The sequence below is a fragment of the Brachycentrus maculatus genome, unplaced genomic scaffold (genome assembly GCF_059751285.1).
Source record: "Brachycentrus maculatus isolate JH-2025_06_01 unplaced genomic scaffold, ASM5975128v1 h1tg000068l, whole genome shotgun sequence".
In the NCBI taxonomy this organism is placed as follows: domain Eukaryota; kingdom Metazoa; phylum Arthropoda; class Insecta; order Trichoptera; family Brachycentridae; genus Brachycentrus; species Brachycentrus maculatus.
The window spans coordinates 1,882,884-1,905,000 of record NW_028280822.1 but is presented as its reverse complement, the minus strand read 5'-3'; the positions used below and the strand labels follow the sequence as shown (position 1 = coordinate 1,905,000).

At 30.6% G+C, this 22,117-nt stretch overlaps 1 pseudogene across 2 annotated transcripts in view; it reads right to left on the bottom strand.

Moving 5' to 3' along the window:
• Positions 1-22,117, bottom strand: part of LOC148311319 (plasma membrane calcium-transporting ATPase 2 pseudogene) — a 38,874-nt pseudogene that overhangs the window by 9,086 nt on the left and 7,671 nt on the right. The window contains exon 1 of one of the 2 annotated variants that reach the window (XR_015837287.1): positions 8,721-8,779. The exons of the other annotated variant lie outside the window; for it this stretch is intronic. The product of XR_015837287.1 is annotated as a plasma membrane calcium-transporting ATPase 2 pseudogene, transcript variant X2 (transcript). Of the gene's footprint in view, positions 1-8,720; positions 8,780-22,117 lie in introns of those variants that run through there. 2 annotated transcript variants of the gene reach the window in all.

The window sequence follows — 22,117 nt, the reverse complement described above, 5'->3', positions numbered from 1 at the left end:
CCTTTATCTTCGTTTTAATTAATTTTCGTTTACTTAATACGCAATGTGATGAAAATACGACCATTGAATTCCCGAGCCAGTCTTGTACAGTCGGTGATTATAAACGAGGAATCCATTATTTTATTTTAATTTAGCAAAACATCAAACAGTACACGAACAACGATAACAGTGGGCCTTTAGAATTGGTATTAAACAACCTTAACTTTTTCTTGCCACGTCTCAAAAATGTCCGCCTCCGTAGTGTAATGGTCATGGACGGCTACCGTTCTGGAGGTCCTGGGTTCGATTCCCAGGGGGGGTTTAATAAATATAAGTGATTTCTTCACTCTAATATTTATTAAATATTTCACTGAACTGGTACCTGAAGTGGAGGGCTGATCACCTTTCCTTCATGTGTAATCGATCGAGATAACACTGCGTTTATATAAAGCAGTGCCCTATGCACCATTGGGGTGCGGTAAGGGATTTATTACGTCTCAAAGAAGCGTCTGAATATATTATCAAATGTTTTTTTTTTTAAGTTTCTTGTTTGTTTTGTGAATAAGTATGTAACTGCAAACATCGAGAATTTGCATCTGATTTTCTGTCAAAGTTGAAAAACAGTTTACAATCATTACCATTAGAATTGCAAAGATGCCACAATTTGATCAAAATTCAATGGTAAAACCTCTAAATGACAGTTAAATACGAATGCTCGTCAACTACGGAACCTTAGTCTTCAAGGCATTAAGGCCTAGATCTCAAAAGTTCAAATTATTACGCGCTCGGACGCGGTCAGGGCTGAACGTCTCCTTACGCTCAAATTTTAAGAATGTATACAAGATCAATTTTTTCTCATATTTTTTTTTATATATCTGTCTTTTTTTTTAAAACCACATAATTATTTCGAAGAAAAACTTATTTTTCAATAAAAAAACGATGTTTAAAGAAAAAAAATCAATTACATCAAATGTTTCCCGGGTTTAGGGAAAATTAAGTTGTGACTTCTCATGCCACCTTTTTCGTAAGAAAATTTTGGTTTATATAAAAAAAAAACGTCAAATTTCCTTTTTTGTGTACTGAACATACTAAAATTTGTTTTATATTCAGAGTAAAATTCATGAAATGTAAAAGTTGACATATAACCTCAAAAATTGTTTTATTTAGGTTAATTTCAAAATTAAATTCTTATATCTTAAAGTAGGACCTAGGACGTCTAGGATAATCTTGGCTGATACTGAAATTAATTTTGTAAATGTTGACGTTATAAAAATCAATATTTTTTAGTAGAATAAAAAAGTTAAATGTAATTACTAAATTATTAAAAATTAAATACTTGTATAATACCACTCATCGAGTTTTATTTCATTACACAAGATTTGTTTCGAAAACTACAGATGGTTTCTTCAACAGGTGATTACAAAAAGTAACGTGCAAAAAAATATTTAGGTATAAGTATAAAAGGTGGGTGGTTTAATAACTAGAGGAGAGGGGATAAAGTGTGAGACTTTGCTTCGTGGGAACATAGACAATAATGATGATATATTTCGAAAAAATATATAATCAATTCATGTTTAATCAGAATTATTTTTTTATATATTTCTAAATTGTACGTGACTTGACCTTTGTATGTGACTGAGTATAATAATTTCAGTAATAATAACCACTCATTTGACTAACATACACTCATCTTTTTCTAACTTTCACCAGCACCCAATGGTGCATAGGGCACTGCATCGTATTGACGCAGTGTTATATTTATCGTTACTTACATGAAGGCAAGATGATCACTCCTGTGCTTCAGGGACCAGTCAAGGGTAATATTACATAAATATTAGAGTGTAAAATCACTAATATTTATTTACACCCCCCTGCGAACGAACCTGGGACCTCCAGCACTAAACACGCTAACCATTACACCACGGAGCGTGGTGTAATGGTTAGCGTGTTTAGTGCAATGCAACATTGAGTATTCTATCTATGTTTTATGATATTATCATAAAACATAGATAGAATACTCAATGTTGCATAGGGTAACGCAAAAAAGTAATGATGTTTCTTTTAAATTACTTGATTGAATTTAGCAAATATTAGAAAATTGTGTGCGTATTTCCAATTTATACACACCTGATAGTTTAAGTAAAATTAAATATGATTTCGGTTGATTTTTCGTACCCGAAATAATGAGAAGAGCAATAAGTTGATCACTCTGTTATTTGTGTGGCGCGCAATCAATCAGAAACGTGACACAATCATTATACCTACCTAACTAAAGTAGGGGAAGTATTACGGACTTTATTACAAAGGAGGCTGTGCTGAAACATGCTCTTCAGAGCGGACCATGAAACAGCCCAAGACAGAGTTCTTGGGTCACACAAAAGGTTCAAAGTACATGTTTGTTCAGACCAGTATGCAAGGAATGTTTGCGTTCAAAAGGAGGTTGGGTTAGAAGCGACATTCGTGGTTAAGTTAATATTTCGCAAACACAGAATTCTACCGGAGACGCATGTCTCTTCATTCTGATTTTTTCAAAGAATGCATGTTGGGTATATATATAATAATAAATAATAAAACCCTTATCCGCACCCCAATGGTGCATAGGGCACTGCGTCATATAAACGCAGTGTTATCTTGATCGTTTTATACATGAAGGAAAGGTGATCAGCCCTCCGCTTCAAGTACCAGTCCAGGGTAATATTGAATAAATATTACATTGAAAAAATCACTTATATTTATTTTACCCCCCTTGGGAATCGAACCCGGGACCTCTAGAACGGTAGCCGAGCGTGCTGACCATTACACTACGGAGGCAAACAGGGTATATATATATATATATATATATATATATATATATATATATATATATATATATATATATATATACATATATATATATATATATATATATATATATGTATATATAAATATATAAATATATATAAATTTTAGAATACATAAAGAAAAAAGTATTTTTATACATTTATTTAACTCCTTTCAATAACTCTTTTTTTTCAAAACCATAAAATTATTTCGAAGAAAAATTTATTGTTTCAATGAAAAAAACGGTGTTTTATGAAAAAATGAATTGCTTAAAATGTTACCTGGATTTAGAGAAAAATAAATTGCGACTTAACGAATACTGGGGCTTAAGAAATATTTTTAAAAATATTACACTGGCCTCAAAAGTTCCAGATCGGTTCTGTCTTTTTTTATGATATTTCAACAAAGTTGAAAAGAAATAATAAAGCTGAACATTTACAAGGCTTGCGATCTGTCGTCAGAGGGCCCTGACATGACACGAACATAAGACAAATTGAGACTTTAATATTTTTCGTAACTGTATAGAAAAATATTATTTGAATATTAAAAAAAATCTGAAAACCAGATAACCATCATTCTGCTCCCAGGGGTAAGCAGAGAGAATAGAATGCCACACCAACCAGGTGATTTAAGTGTTCACTTTACACAGATTGTAACATTCACCACTCTACCCATAATCGACAGCCACACTTAAAAAAATTCGGAAGTTATATTTATGCTTCCATTGAAAATATCTACTCTGTTACTATGGTTAAAAGAACTAAGTTTTTATTCTAAGAAACCTTCATTAAATACATGTAAGATTCTTACCGATTTTTTCACATTCTAAGAAGTTCTTGAAACATTTTTATTTTTATTTTTATTTCACGTATTTAAAAAAAGGCAAACTTTTATATCATGTCTTAAAAACATGAGAGTGGCGGAAAAGTCAAACGTATGCATTACTTTCACGTATCTCCTTTGTGTATGGATACCAAAGAATAGAAAAAAAATGCCGGAAACTTCAAAGGTATTCAATATAGTATAAATAGTGAGAATAAATTAACTGGTCAAATTATAAGGTTAAAAAAAAAGTGAAAATAGAGTTTTGTAGTGTTTTTGTGTGTAAATAAAAACCAGGATTCGGACCACACATACAAATGAAAGAGTTTCTGCTTAATAAAAAGTTTCCCTCATCCCACCGTAGATGTCTCTAGTGAAGTCTAGTAAAGTCAATTACTAAGTTTCGAGTTTCGAGATCAATTTATCCAGAAGTTTCAAGAATTTAAGTAGTGTGGTTTTCAATCATGGGTAGAATTGGTGAATGTTATACGTGTGTAAAGTGGTCACTTAAACCAACCTATGACGGTCGTGAGCCCTGTAAATGCCCAGACGTCCATATTCTTAATCATTTATGTTTAGACTTTTCAATATATTCAACGCGTAGTATGGGTAACTCGAAAATAATTGATTCCGTTGAATAAACATAACACTTTTGTGGGTAAACGAATTCTCCTTTAGCCCCACTGTCAGTCCGCCACTGATTGTTTGCATTGTCCTAATGATAGCATCGTTGTACGTGTAAGGTTATAATTTGATTTACCCGGCACATATACACTTGTACTTGAGTGCTTGACAACCGCATAAATATATACAGAACCATTTCTTTTCCTTCTCCCTCTTTACATTAACCCTCGATTATTATTTATAGATTTGTGTTTAATTTATTGAACTCTTTTTTTAATTTATATATCAAATTTTAAAATCAAACACAAATTTTAAGAGTCTACTTAATTGTGTTTTATTGTTAGAAACTCGTAAATATACAATTTGTGACAATCGTTTCGCCTTGTCATGGTATTTTCAAACTAATGTCAATTTCAAATTATAAAACCATCATTTAAGTGACAAATGCAAAGAGAGAGCAATACATTAAATCAATTGTTTATAGAACTCAAAAAGCAAACAATTTTAACTCGTAGAAGTCTTGCTCATATTTTCTTCTTCTGTTAAAAATAAATCCCTACAGATATTTAAAGGTAAAAATACAAAAATAAAAATGCTTTCCGTATTTGAAAAATATTTTCCCCTACAGCTCGCAACGATGAAGGTCGTAACATAACAAGCATTGAGTAGGTCAGTGTAGGCAAAAGGAATCCCTTTTATTTCACGGGAGTAGACGGGTTTCAGATGGCGGAGAAATTTACAAGGGTTTACGAATGAATACGCATTAGGGGGAGATAAGTATAAGAGATTGCCCAACCCGTAATAATATTCCAGGCTATTTAACTTACTTCTTACCTCTTTGAGTCAGACGAGCTTTTTATTGTTACAAATTGGTACTTAAATGGGTGATAATGCGCTTAGGTACAATCAGCTGACAGGTGCTTTGGTGTAGTTGGGTAGACGCTCGATTGCGAAATTTGGGTCGCGGATTCGGTTCCAAACAATTTGAAAATGAATTCAGTAAATTGTATTTTTTCATTTACTCAGAGTGTTTTCTGATATATTTTGATGTCTTTCTATCTTATTTATCGTTACTTTTATTATTATGTAAAGCTTCTTTGAATAAAGGCTTTGCGGGTTTTCCCGTAATAATTGTAATTAAAAACGTTTTTTTGGCTCAACTATACAATTCACGGCAAACGCACGCTCTCGTTCATCCATGGTATGACTAACAATAAGTCAATCTCTTTTTAATAAGTATTTTTTTTACTTTTGTAATTTTTTTTTAATATTTAACTTTTTGAAAGCTTTATTTACTAAACTGGAAATAAATTATGTAACTAAACTTTTTTTAAACGAGTTTTAAAAAAATAAAAATTGTTAGGATAATATTCCTTGTTGTACATAATGGCGCATTGATTTGAAGGATAATTGGTTTATAATTTGAGTGTGATTCAACAAGTACATTAAAGGAAAAAATATGGAAGCAGTTTTTTAATGTTGGAAATAGTAATATTTCTTTATAAAATATATGAATTTTGTATGCTGCCTCTTATATATAATAAATATTAAATACAAAAATAAAATATCATTAAATCATTTTTATTAATTGCTCAATTAATAATTTTCATTAAATTTTAAAAATATTTTTTAATTCTTAAATTGTCAGCAATTGTAGAATTTGAATGTTGTATTATGCAATAAAAAATGTAAGATTTTGCCCATGAGGAAAGCTAGAGGGGTAGCTGAGGCTCTCCTCTAGCCTCCTCACTACTTCCATCCTTCCCTCCACCGCTCCAATCACGCCATAACCGCGCCCCGACGCCGCCCCTACCCCACCCTTTCCCCGCCCCTCTGCCTATATTTTCACGCCCCTCCATCAACCCTTATACGCCCTTCCCCACCCCTCATCCACCCTTCACCACTCACTTCCCCATCCATTCCCCAACCACTCCCGCACCACCCCCCCCCTCTACTCCCTCTCTACTCCTTCACCACTTCCCACAGTACTCCCCCACTACTCCCTACCGCACGACCGCACCCTTCTCTTTCTAACCCTCACCGATTTCCCTTTACCGTCTCTCTCGACCCCACACAACCCCCCTTATCAACCCTCCCCCTCTCTCCCTTACCACCCCCAACACCCTACGCCTCTAATTTTCACATATTTTTACATAATATCAATATCTCATGTATGTAAATTTTGATAAATCAAAATAAATATTTAATAATGAGTAATAACGAAACATGTTTTTTTTATTATGAGAAAATCGCCTGAAAATGCGTGATCGAAATATAAAATATTAACCTCTTTATTATATTAACTTCTTTATTTATTGTAACTGCAAACAGTTGGTAGAATTCCATTTTAAATTTTTGAGTAATACATCCAAAATAAAACAAGGTTATTGGATTGAATTCTACTTTTATTTAAATATAGACAATGATGTATATTGTGACGCGTTTCGTCTTATTAAGACATTAGTTTGATAATGTCTTAATAAGGCGAAACGCGTCACAATATACAGCATAATATATTTTAAAATAAAAGTAGAATTCAGTAGAAATAACCTTGTTTAATTTTGGATAAATTACCCATAAATATTAACTTCTGTCGGAATGCTAAATTTGTTCCTACGATTTTTCTTGTACGACATTTTATATTAAATCCTTACCACCGTAACGTTAAAGATATATAAATTTTGCGGAGTCAAAATATGTGATTTATTGGTTTCTTTACTATGGCCCTCATTCAACAGGCTCGTTACATAAATCACGGGTAGCCGCTATTGTTCAATTTATATCTCAATTCGTTTTCCCGTTTAGACGCTTTTCCCGATTTCCGTTCTCCGTGGATTAACCCTATGGAGTTTTCAATCCGTCGGAATTTAAATAAGTTTTATACTATTTATTACATTCCTAAAATTTCGAATATGTTTAATGGCTTGTTTTCGATTATATTCGAATTGTATGAGTTTTTTTTACTAAGTACGGGGATTTATTAAAAATTAATATTACATCGAAGAAAAATATTTAAAAAATTACATTCCGATTTATGGCAAGTTTGAAGACTATCCGTAGACATTTTTACTTTTAGTTTTCTTTTGATGAATACTGAAAATACTTTTATAAAAAATACCTTTGAAATACCGCAAAATAACAATAATATTTCAAATTTAATGATACGTTTATTAAAAAAAAAATATTGTATGGTATTTATATATTGTTTTTTTTAAGGTTATTTAAAAGAAAAGTCCACAAAAAACTTTCGCTAATAAACAGAAGTGTTAATATAAAAGACAAATAATTTCCGTGTAATGTCTTATATTATTTAGGCGTTTTCTAAAGAATGGGATAAATCTTCAATAAGATTCTTTCAACTTACTGTAATAAATGTCTTCTTGTTCAAACCCTCATCCGCACCCCAATTGTACATAGGGCACTGCATCATATGAACGCAGTGATATCTTGATCATTAATATACATATTAAGGATAGGCGATTTGCCCTCCGCTTAATGTACTAGTCTAGGGTAATATTAAATAAATATTATAGTGAAAAAAAAGCGTGCTGACTACTACACTACGTAGGCGGACGAGTAACAAATGTAATTAAGTAATAAATGTACAAACAGGAATGTTTCAATTTTACTAAATTTAGCTGCTTCGGCGAACAATACCGTGAAAATGACAAGTTTAATACGAAAATTAAATAAATACAGAGGCTGTTGAACGGATAACTGTCAACTAGTTTTCAAGTTTAAAAATATAAACGTATTAGAATTTTTAAAGACAGTGGAAGATAAATATTAAGGCATTATGTGTTTTAAAGCGCTAGATGGTTTTAAGCGACCTTAGTAGAAAAGACTATAAAAATAAATTGTCTTAATTACAAAACAATTCTCTACAATTTATTTTAAACAAAAAGAAAAAGAAATCACTTTTTTTCATAATGACGAAGACAAATTTCTTGAAATATTTTTTTACCAATTCACTTTAAACCCCGATTTTTTTAAATAATTCAATCCGTTTTCAAAAAATTTAATTATCTTAAATGTTCAATTTTGTATAAACACGCGAAAAATTGAGAAATACAGTTTGAAACATTAAAATATAAAACGTGTGTAATTAACTTCCCAAGTTTTATTATTTGTAAAATGTGTGAAGAAAAAAATTTATAGCGTTTATTAAAAATCCCAAAAAGATGTGTATTTAATTCAAGTAAATAAAACGGAGTAAAAAAAAATTAATAAAATCTTCCTTTGTATACACGGATCTGCACTGATTGTAATCAGAATTTAATAAAAATGATTTTATTTTTCCGAGTAAATTTTAAGAAATTTTATTTAAAAAATATTTTCGAAGTAACTTTGAAAGATTTAAAAATGCTTAAATTTACAATATTTATCATAAAAAAATAGAAAAAGTACTAAAATAGAAATATCACAGGTGTACAAGTACAGTAGATATAAATGTAAGATAATTAAATTAACCTTACCTTCAACAGCCAGCAGTGTCAGAGAAGCGTCCGAACCCAGCGAGAAGTGATGATGAACTGAGGCTAGCTGGAGCTCTCTTCTACTACCCTGATTATTCCCCCCCACTCCCACACCGCCCTGCCCCCTGCCCCCTGCCCCCACAGATTGGCGATTGCGCAGATAAATCGCAATACACACATACATTGAACTCCCCTTTTACACGTTTCTTTTCTACACGATTTCAAAATGACACGGTGCAAAAATTAGAGAAAAAAACGTTTTTTTTTCTTAATTAAACACTTGTAATAAACCACTTAATGAGTTTTATTTCAATAAACACGACTAGTTTCGAAAATTAACAGATATTTTCATCTACAGGTGGAAAGTAAAACTAACATGTCATTCCACAAAGTTAATGCCGAATCAATGAACAATAGAATATTCTTTTAACATATTGCGTATTATGCGCAGAGAGAATGTAGAAAAAAGTTCTGTGAATAATTTTAATACCGAGGTTTTTTTAAACATTTTGAAACAGAAATTTAGGTACAATAAGCTCAAATTAAAATATTCTCATATATTGAATTAATTTTTATACAAGTACACCTATCCAACATATTTTTAATTATTATTTTAGTTAACAATTTTTGCACGTTTTTTTTTACATTTCCATCGCATCTACCGTGTATTGGAGAAGAGTTCAGTGTAATAAAATATGAGCCGAAAAATTCTACGGCAAAATCATTTTTTAAGCGGAAAATTCAAGACGAGCGAGTGAGATACTTCTTCGCACTAATCAAGATTGCGTAAACTAAGACTACGACTTTTATTTTGCACTAAAATTATCAGTTTGTTCGAATACTTACAATTTATTTTACGTGATATTTTCTTCAATTTTACACAATGCATTTATTAGATATTTTATCAGCAAGAGAATCCATCCAGCTTCTATTTTTTCAGTGGACAAGTAAAAATGGAAATGGATGACTTGAAAATTACATCACAAGACTTAAACCAATTTAAATTAATTTTTTTTTGCAGTTAGCGGAAATCGATTTATTAATTAATTAGTTAGTTTAACAGTCTACTTAACTATGTCATAGTGCCTGATCTGAATGCGTAAATAAATAAGATTTTTTATCAATATACGCCTGTTATGTTGTTTTTATCAATATACCCTTACGATACACTCAGTGAAATGAAAAATATCTAATCATATAGTAGTTATATATATAGTTTTTATACATCACTCATTGTCGAATAAATCAAATAAAAACTCACAAACCGAAGTTATACTTAATATAATCTTACAAACCGGAGCCGTTTCCGATTCCGGTCTGTTATCAAATTAAGGAAACGTTGCTAAAAGAAGTCACCAAAATATTATATTTAAGCCCCAATTTCCTGTTGTAAGCTTTTTTGACAAAACGCTTTTTAAGAACAAATTTCTATCAGTAAAATACTGTTATTAAAACGATATACGTATATTTAAATAAAAAAGATATTTCCTGGTGGAACTGCATTTTACATCACCATAAAACAGCAACTATTTTTTTCCAAACGACGGTTGAGATATGATCGTTTATGTATATTTCGGACTATGTATATATTGACGTATGAATGAATACAAAAATAAATACATCTTCTGATAGGGTAATTAATTTTGTATCACTTTTATATATACCTTATCTTAACCACTTGATTTTCTAAGGGGATTCGTACAAACTAACTAGTAATACTATATAAGTGTATAGGTATGCAATTTCAAGAGTCGAAGCCGTTCCTCCTTCCTTACTAAACCTCCTCCATATCCTTGTTCATAAAGATATAATTTTCTTCCTTTGTAGCTTACGTAGTTTGTATCTTATTTAACGCTTAATGCAAAGACTTTGAGTATTATAATTGAAGACGCCCGTCACTTCTTAATACACTGCATAAAGGAAAATTGCACCCGTAGTTTACTTTAAACGCAAAACTTTGACGTTACTCTTCTTCTCCGTTAACGAGTCTGAGAGGCTGCAAAGAGGTAATACTTTCAGTGCGATACATGGGTAAGATACCGTAAAAGATTTTTCCTAATGAAAAATAAAATAATTTGATCAAAGCGGTTTTCTGTAGTGGATAATTACTTCGTGTATTTAACCTTAACTTTACTTCTGGGTTTCTATTTCTAACGGCTGTTGAATTTTAAAAGTGGTTTGCTTTTAAACGTAGGTTTTGTAAGAAAGATAATATTAAAATTAAATTATTCAATGTTTTTCTTTTACCGATAGATATAATATTAAGGTTATTTACACTGCTTACTTAATGTATTATCTTTTCAGTATAACCCAGCTCTGGAGTTTTACTACCTGTATAATATTATTATAGGAATATACGCTCCTGACGGATTGTGTATTTATGATAATATGTTCTTACATGCAAACGAGTATGTATATTTATGTAGTTATACACACTCTTATGTATATCTGTACATAAATTACCATTTATGATAGTCTGTTGGCGTTTTTTTAAGTCCATTTGAAATAAGGATCTATTGTAAAAAAGTGTTTTAATTTTTTTTTATGAAATGAACGATAGTTATAACGTCAAATAAATAGTTGAAAATATAAATTTGTTAAGTCTGCTGTAAGAAAGCGATTTACAATAATTTTAATATTAAAGTTATAATTTTTCTACTTTAAATTGGCATATATTTGTATGCATATAATTATACATTTTATTAATTATTGACACCTATGTACCAAAAGTTTTGATTTGCATAAGTCGTTAAAAGTACATTTAAACATCTATTATGATTTTAAAAATATGTTATAATTATCTATTTTTACGATATCCACATTTTTTCTGTAATCAAAATTTAAGAATTTCGCCATATGAAGCATATGGTGGAATTGTTCATTGATAAATATTTTTTTATTATACTGAAAAGCGATTTAAGGAATATTAATTATTAACCGTGTTGTTTTGTCAAATTCAGCATAAAATAATAATAAGAATAATAAAGCAAATATGAATACTGAAAATATTATTATGAAATAAATTGCAAAAAATAATAGACCTTCAGACGTGTCAATATGAGCTCATTGCATTTACAATACTCTCATTAAATTAGTTTATGATACAACGATACCATTTTACGTGGTATTTCTAAAGTAAATTTTATCTGTGACGGTTTTGCTTATTTTTTCATCAATTAATGGGGGCAAAGAAATATTTTTACGATAGTTTCAACATTTACTGACGCAGTTAGAATTCCGTCTTATTAATACCAATACCAATATATTTATTAATAACTAGCTGCACCCAAACACACATTGCAGTGGCAGTATCTTATTAAATGGCAAAGAAAAAAACGCGATAGCGTACTTTCTAATTTGTTGAATTTTACGTTGTAGGTATACAAAATTTAAGCCTTGAAGCTGTTTTTTAAAAAAAATAATCTGCCACAGTAAAAAAATATAGAAGCGCATATGTTTTGTTTCATAATGAAGATATAAAAAATCAAAGGAATGACACTGAAAACATTAAAAATGCTGAGTGACAATGTCTGTCAACAGTATTGCGTGAGTTACTTTTACTTTCAACAGACGGCGCTGCCATTCGATCACAGAGATTCGCCATATATTTTTTTTATGTCATTCTCTCGTTATCCATTCGCTCCACATGTCATACCACCTTGCTTTCACTCTGCTTTCATCCTTCCTTTGCCAATTCCATGTTTTGCTTCCATACCCTAGCACTCCGTTGTGCCAGTTTGGCTTCCATGGACATATTTTTACTTGCAATCACTCTGTTCAAAGCTTCATTTATTATATTCCATTCACTCTTCTCTTAACATCTTTGTCCTCTTTTCCATGCCTTGTAACTTTGCTGCCTAGATATGAAAAATCTTGCACCTGTTCTAGGGATTCATTGTGTTCGATAATATTGCATTCTATTACATCTTTCTCCCTTTCAAATACCATGACTTTTGACTTATGTACTTTCATTCATTACCAGATCATTTCAGACCGTGATTGTATTTTAAATTTAAAAGTCAAACCGTGGTTTGATCGATTTCCCTCAAACTCCTTTTTGTCCCGAAAAAAAGCATTCATTTTGTGAAAATTGTCTGAATAAAGCTTGATGATAATTATTTAATAACGCGATAACAAGGGCTCGGTTAGGAGGGCTGCACAAAAACACACACCGCCATTAGGGTGGTAAAATATTACACTAGTTACCGTGAATGATAAATCAAAAATCGATATCGTTTGATAAATTTTCTCAATTGATAAATAGTCACATGATCCCAAACATTTGGATAAAATAGTTAACAATTTATTGAATAAATAAGGAATGAATGCAAGGCTGAGATTAAACATTATCTATCGATAAAATTAAAAAAGGTGTTTGAGATGGTTTGGATGGTGATTAATGAACGGTAAAACAAATTTATAAGACGAATGTAGTTGAAAAAAGAAAAACTTGGCACGATCAGGTATCTCAAATACTCGAAAGCGGTCAGTTAGGAGTCGAAATAATCTGTGGGTATGTATGAGGAGATGCATGAACGTCGAAGAGGTGAAGAATGTGTACAAAGACAAAGTGGTGTGGCGTTTTGCTATCTCTGCCTACCCCTTTAGGGACGCGGCGTTCTGGTTAGTTAGTTTTATTTTATAAAATAGAAACTGTCTTTAAACATAGAAATTGAAACATTGATTTACGATTCTGAATTTGTTTATTTCTTATGACAGCTTTTTCGCCTGGCGCCATCATAAGTTTGACGATACCCTCAAAGCGAAACAGTTATCATGTTGTATATCATAAAACAACTTTAGTAGAATCATAAATCGTATTTGGATTTATATTAGTCACTAGTTGTAGCCGGCCACTCGTCGCTGTGGCTGCTTGATTGAAAGAGAAAATAGATTTGATACATTTCTAACATGCTTAATTTCAAAATACTGCAGATACAAATGAAAATATTCAAAATCTATAATTATTGTAAATCATGGGTAGAATGGTCAATGTTACGTGTACAAAGTCATCAACCTAACCAGCTGGTGTCATAATTCTTGCAAATGCCTAGATTTCCATATTTTTCATCATCTATGTTGAGATATTAATAAAAGTTCTTTACAAAAATGCATTCGAAAACATTCAAAATGCTGTAAAAAGTAACAGCATCTGAAATTGCTTGTGTTGGTGTTACGTTCAACAGATAGCGCTGCCATTGCGATAAAAATATGTTTAAACAATACCTACCATCTGTTACATTTTTATATATTTTATATGTTTTCAATTGCAATATTGTATGAAAATTTTAAAGTAATCGATGAATAACATGAGATTTTGAATAAACCAACGTCGACATTTTCATTTGTATGGATAATAAATAATGAAATTTTCTTCAATAAACGCCGTTTTTGACGTATACATAATAATTTCCACGAAACGAACGACAAAAGACATTGAATAACACATTACGTACCCAATTTCTAGCTAACTTAGTACAAAAGTATATTAAATTGCTTTCAAGAAAATATATCATTATTTCATAAGTCAAATAATAATATGACTCTTACATAATTTGTTTACGGATCCAACTCTCGTGAAAACGTATTTTAATAACGTGATATTCTATGAAAAATAATTTGTCTGAAAATCTTTTCAGGCGGATATTATTCAAGTCCGTTATGATGATTACTCTAATACATTTTTTTATTTAGCCTCTTGTAATAATAAAATAATTTTAAAAAGGTAGTAATAATTTTCGAACCCTTCTCAAGAACGCTAACTCCTTTCAAGAACGTCAAATAAAAAAATCGTCAATTTTCAGTTGTGCATGTTTTCAGAATGCCCAGAAAATGTACTAGGTATATCCCAGTAAAAGTGGCACATTTTTTACTTAATATTTACCCGCTACAGGGGAGAAAGTGATGTTTTTGCATTTCGAAGAAAAGGTATTGTTTAATATTTTTTTTAAATATACTAAATATTTTTCAAGTGGAGAAAGAACCTTCAGGTTTTACCTATAAAGATCTGCTGCACAGTAAAAAGTTCAATAAGTGGCTTGATATTTATTTTCAATACATTGTATTATATTTTAAAACTTTAAAAACATTCTCCTGAAAAATCAAGTTTTTTGATTTATGACGTTCTTGAGAGGAGTGAGCGTTATGTGTGAATTTCATTCAACATACAAACATGATTGCGCGGACTAAATTCCATACAAGGAATTAACCATCTTTATTTCTTGAATGTTTTTCGCAGATGCCAGATTTGTGGCACATTTTATAAACTTTATAAAATAAAACAACTTTGTTTTAACCACTTTTTATTGTTACACTTTTTCCAACCGGTTTCAACAAGAACCTTGTCATCATCAGGGTTTACGTACTAATTCTAAAAACATTGAAATATTCATAGTCAGGTTATAGATAATTAATTACCCTTCCCTTACGGTTTGGCAACAGAAGGATGAAAGTAGACTGAGTGCTTTCGAAATGCGGTAAAACGATGTATGATAGATGTTTGAATGGTGAAATAGGGATAGGATGGAAGGTTGAGATAAGCATTATCAATTTATTTGAGAAAGGTGTATTGAGATGGTTTGGTGATGTGGAACGAATGAGTGAAGAAGGAACGGCAAAACAAACTTATGAGACAAATGTAGTTGAGACGAATGTATAACAATTCATGAAATGTAATAAGTGTAATACTTGAAAGTATATCATAGCTATTCGTTCGAACCGCAACCCAATGGTGCATAAGGCACTGCATCATATAAATGCAATGTTATCTTGATCGTTGACACTTGAATGAAAGGTGATCAGTCCTCCGCTTCAGGTACTAGTTCAGGGTGATATTGAATAAATGTTCGAGTGAAAAATCACATATTTATTTGAAACCCCCTTGGAATCGAACCCGGGACCCCCAGTACGATAGCCGAGCGTGCTGACTATTACACTACGGAGGATCATAGATAAATATATTATATTCTTCCCTGCATAATGAGCTACGATCCTACCTCATCAGGATTGGCACAATTACTACAAATATCAGAGTGTTACATAAGACCCGGCCTCCCCTTTCTAATCCAAAATTTATTTGAAACCGCTTGACGAACATATGTACCTTAATTAAGCTTAACCTTTAACGAGAGATTTTAAGAGGTTTACGTCATCATTTATTCTGTTGATCACCATTTTGAATAATTTAAAAATTAGATTCAAAAGAGCTTATGTGATACCTCAGAACAGAAAATCATATAATATAAAAGATTATGTATTAATGTTCTAGAATTGGTGACATTTATATAATTATTATAATAATTTATAATTTAAATGTAATTTTGTTTTGATATCACTTTATATTATTTTTGACATCTCATTAAAGATGAAGAAGAATATGGAAGTCTGGGCATTTACGGGGCTGACTAATGTCATAGGCTGGTTTAAGTGATCACTTTACACACGTTTAACATTCACCAATTCTACCCATTATTGACAACCACACTACTCAAATTCTTGGAAGTTCTATATATATGAACCAATTTAGAAACCTTGTTCTTGAATCATAAATAAATTTTAAATAAACCTTGTTCTTGACCAGAATTCATATACTCATATAAGAGTTTCTGCTTAGTAAAAGGCTTCTTCACATCTCACCAATAGATGTCTCTAGTGAAGTTCTAGTGATTCAAGAACAAGGTTTCTAAATTGGTTCATATATATAGAACTTCCAAGAATTTGAGTAGTGTGGTTGTCAATAATGGGTAGAATTGGTGAATGTTACACGTGTGTAAAGTGATCACTTAAACCAGCCTATGACAGTCGTCAGCCCCGTAAATGCCCAGACTTCCATATTCTTCTTCATCTTTAATGAGATGTCAAAAATAATATGAAGATAACTCCTGTAATTGGAGATAATTCAGATTTTGTGAACAAGTATTTGGACACACTCAAAATGTTGTAAATATCACTTTAAATATTTTATTTTAACTTAATCGTAATGTCTGCCGGTTTCGAAGCGAACCGCTTCTTTATCAAGACTGATTAATACTAAACCATTACCTACTTAACAAAATTCAAAATATTTTGACGGATAGGGAAAGAATCTTGGGTAAATCTCAAGTGGCTTTATTTTTTTGTGTTGATCACACACTGTCAAAAGGGATCAGGGATGATGAGTGATTGGAAACATATTTAATAACGGACTTTTAGCAAAATCATTTACTTTTGTATTTATTAGTTGTAAATTATTATTGATTGCCTTTTTAATTTCTAATATTTCTAATTAATCTAATTTAAGTACTCAATTGCATGTGTGTAATATATTTAGACCTTTATTTTTATCTAATGAGTGATTATAAATATATATTATAAAAATTAGTATACAGTTTAAACCCTTGATAACAAAAATATATGATTCCTTTTTTTCTTCTGACCATTATCTGAAACCAATAGTGCATAGGGCACTGAATCGCGTTGACGCAGTGTTATATATATATATATATATATATATATATATATATATATATATATATATATATATATATATATATATATATATATATATATATCAATCGTTAATTACGTGAATGTACTCACATGTCCAGGTTGATATTAAATAAGTTTTAAGTATTTCAAGAAACGCCTTAAACGTTACTATCTATCGTTGGAACCCTAGCCGTCTATCGTATCATTCTTCCTTCGTTTCTTTTATCTCTCCCCCCTCATTACTTGATAAGATCTCCTTTGCCTTTCGTGCTTCATCAATAAACAGTTCATTTTTTTATTTTATCTCATAATTATTTGTTATTTCGTATTACAGAAATTGTTTTTTCAATTATAATTTTACTTAGTAAATACTTGTTTTCCATAAAATCTATTGTAACACGTATTTCGATGCGTGCCGCATCATTTTCAAACACCATATCGCTCACTCCTTTCAAGAACGTCATAAATCAAAAATCGTCAATTTTGAGTTGTGCATGTTTTCGTAATGCCCAGAAAGTGTACCATATCCCAGCAAAAAAGGCATATTTTTAACTTAATATTTACCCGCTACAGGGCAGAAAGTGTTATTTTTGCATTTTGAAGAAAATGTATTATTTAATTATTTTTTTAAATATACTAAATATTTTTCAAATGGAGAAAAAATATTCAGGTTTTACCTAAAAAGATCTGTTGTACAGTAAAAAGTAAAATAAGTGGCTTGATATTTATTTTTAATACATTGTATTTTATGTTTGAACTTTAAAAACGTTCTCCTGAAAAATCAAGTTTTTTGATTTATGACGTTCTTGAAAGGAGTGAGCGATATGTGATGCTTGTGGGACGATAAAGTATTTACAAAAAAAATTAAATTAAATTAAAATTAAAATAAAAAATATATATATAAGTATATAAGTATATATATTTATATATATATTTATATTTTTTTTAAATGTATGTATTTTTGTTGTTGATGTCATGCACAAGCATTATATGTCCTTATAACGGCTGTATAAGGCTCAAACTTTGGAAAAATATTACTTGTCTGTTTTTAATAAGCCCACGATTATACTCATATTCTGTGCAAGAAGTTCAAATAAATTAATGTAATATTAAAGTGAAAATTACTTTGTTAAATCCCTTGGAAATTGAACCCGAGACCTCCAGCAAGTTAGCCACACGCGCTTCTAATACTATCATTCTCTCCTCAAAACCAGACACTTCTGTAGAGAGACGAACGTCTACCAAACTCACGAATTGACTACCAAATTTTTAAGGTTGGATATTTATGGATATGTGACGACCGGAAAAGGCGAAAGCATATTGATTTATGATAATATTAGACACAAAATCGCATTCAAATTAAAGCATCCAGATAAATCAGCAATCGATGAATAATTTATCCAAATATTTTTCATTTCCTCATTTCAACTCATTTTCTTCGATTGTACGATTACGTAAAGTTCAAAGATAAGAATGAACTTTTGATTAAAGAAGCCATCGAAATTTACAAACATTTAAATTACATCAAGTAATGTAGCCCCTAAGCTGTCGCCAGTGCAAACGAAACATAACACGAACTACCCATATTTGGACAGACACATATAAATATATATATATATATATATATATATATATATATATATATATATATTTATGTATATATGTATATATTTATATATATATAAATATAATTTATATTTATATATATATATATATATATATATATATATATATATATATATATATATATATATATATATATATATATATATATATATATATATATATATATATATATATATATATATATATATTAATATTGTTTTACGATAAAATTTCGCATCCAAATCTAAAATTATTGTAGTATTAAGATTTTTAAGTATTTATTTATCGATTTAATACCATGCCCTATGCACGATTTGAAGAATATATTACTCATTAATTACGCGAGGGGTGAAAAGCTCCTTAATATAATTATTAGTGACTGAAATTCAGGCGTGGAAGGTTGAAGTGAATTAAAATGAATTAAATAACAGGGGTGTATTCTCCATTCATTATTCAGACGCTAATTAGTTAAGTAGATGAAAGTATCAACATCATATTAAATTTAAGATCGTATTTTACGTATTATGTTTGTCCTCTTTATCTTAAAGTAATGTGTTCAGAAGTGTGTTTGTGCCTTAACCACACAAGGCGTAGGCATCGTAGCTTATTCAAATGGATAGCTACGTATTTACCATTTACCGTTTTCAACTAAACAAGTTTTGTTTACTTGCTTACGTCGTAAAGTCACGAGGCTTTTATTGAATTTATTAAATCGGTTTCAGTTAATGTATTTCTGTCATTAGGGTAGAAAAATACACACAAGTATAACTTTAGAGTTCAACAGAGACGGACTTGTCTCACAAAAGGCCCCACTATTTCTTAAATAATCATTTTACGTTTCGGTTTTAAAACAGTATAAATGAGGGATGAATTGCTATAATTATTTGTTAAGTTAATACTGAATCCAAACCCTTAGAAGCAGATTCTAATAGGTATAACAGATTCTAAATAAGAAATATTGCATCTGGGTTATTGTCTAAATGACCCGTGGGACCTTTCCCAAATAGAAATAATGAGGAACTATTACTTCATAACGCGTGACCTCCTCAGTAGTAGAAACTTCAACCTTAATCTGCTTATGAGAATTCTACGATGTTACATATTTTTGGTGCTTCTCTATGGCGTCGAAAACTGACTCAAGCTACCATAAAGAAAATTAGAGCATTCGAAATGTATAGGTAAATGCTCAAAATATCATGGATTGAGAAAGTTGCAATCGAAAAAAGAGAAAAATCATAGATATATTATTTTGAGAAATAAAAAGACTTTGTTTTCTGATCCACTCACATTTTTATTAACCAACTAGTTTCGGTAACAACCTGTTGCCCTCTTCAGGGTTTTAGTCATTAATTGAAGTCTTTTTATTTCTCAAAATAATATATCAATATGATCCACAAAGTTAATGCTTTCAATATTCAAAACAGAAATAATAGATACTAGATGCATAAGAAAAGAGTGAAGGGAGTGATTTGTTTTTTTTTTTATCGGGGGAGATAATTCGAAGTAAAGCGAGTACGTATAAAATTGCAAACCAAAGTCGAAGGTAAACGCAGCATAGGAAGAAGACTGAAAATTGAGAGAGCTATGAAGACTAGAAACTTAAGAGTTTTACTATGGCTTTAGAACGGCTGCAGGCAAAGTTAAAATTGCCATGATGATTGCCAAGAAGAAACCTATTAGAGTTACGGTTATGAGATAAGTTACTTCTTGAAAGCTACATCTATTTTTGTAAGTTAAGCTTCCGAAATTTTCAGTAGGTATTCTTATGTTATACTTGGGAAAAATATTTTTTATGGCTAACATGGAAATATGTGCGGTACGGGGAAATGGAAAAATGAAAACATCCACTTAGTTAGAAATGAAAGTATAAAAGCTTCTTTAAAGACATCGATATTTTATTTGCTTACGTAGATAAAATGTTTATATTAGACCTCCAGTAATGTATTGCAAATCTTTGTTAGAAAAAGTAGGGGTTGTTCTGTAAAAACGTAATGGTTACACTCTCCAAGTATCGAAGAAGGATTTCATATTTAAATTTTACTTGGTAAATACAAATACTTCAGGTTAGAAACATGTACCATCAGAAACAATCAGAAACGGATTTGAAACGTACTTAAGATTCTTTGGCGAATTGGTTTTACATCATACGAAATACAAAAAAACATTTTTTCATTTTTTTATATGCTTATGTATTTAAACCGTTTTTTCACAATTCAATGCGTTTAAATTTCACATTTAACAAAGTATTTATATATTCCCATTTTAATCTACATCTTTATTGAGATAACAAAAAAATACCGTTACACAAAATACGTGTTTTACGTGTAACACAAAATTAAACTGTTTTCAAATGAGATTAATTTTCATTTTTATCCTTATGTTGATGCATAGAGCACCTCATCAGATTGTCGTTATATTAACTCCACTAAGGATAGACTCAGAGAGAAAGACATTACAAAAGTAAAAACATGGAAAAAAATATAGGGGAGACAAAGTATTGTATAATGTGTTCAAATATAAAAATATCAGTAAATGCTAGGGTTCACGGGGTTTCATACCAGTACTGTAGGTACTCGTATAAGCTTAAGTAATTTGAATATTGCTGTTAAATGTACACGTCCCTTAAGCGCAAAGAAAAATCCGACCCTGCGTTCTGATAATCAAATGAATTGATAAGGGTCTAATCGAAAAATAATTATATGCCTTCCGATTGAAAACTTCCATTTTTAGAAATAATTTCTAAGCTTTTGTGTTGAAAGTAAAAACAAATATTTCAAAGTGTAAACAACTTAAAGAGAAACTAGTATATTTCTTTTTACTAATTTCACTAACTGTCGTCGCCACTGATAATATAAATATGGTAATAAAAATGCTTTTACTCCTTTGAAATTTTGACACAACGTTGCATTCGAATTCGCGCTTGTTTTAGAAGTTTTTACTCAAATGGTTTCTTTACAGCAATAGCAGGTGTTGAACGTAAGCGCAACTCACACAATATTAAACATTCCTCATGGCGGACAGCATGCATCTTGACAGCTGCTGGCATTTTGAATATTATTGATTGCGTTGTTATTTCATAGATTTTAAATATCTTCATTCCTACATGATCGTTGTGAAATTATACGGGTTAGAAATGTGTGCTTTTTTTCATTTAACCAAACTGAGCCACAGCAACGCGTGGCCAGTTTCAACTAATAAAAAATAAAAACACGTAATTCAACAATTCGTTTTTTTTTACGTGGCAATTAAAAAATCCTGAATGAATCCGTAAACGAGTTATTATGAGTACGGATATGCAACCCCGGGTGTCCTAGTCATTGTTTATC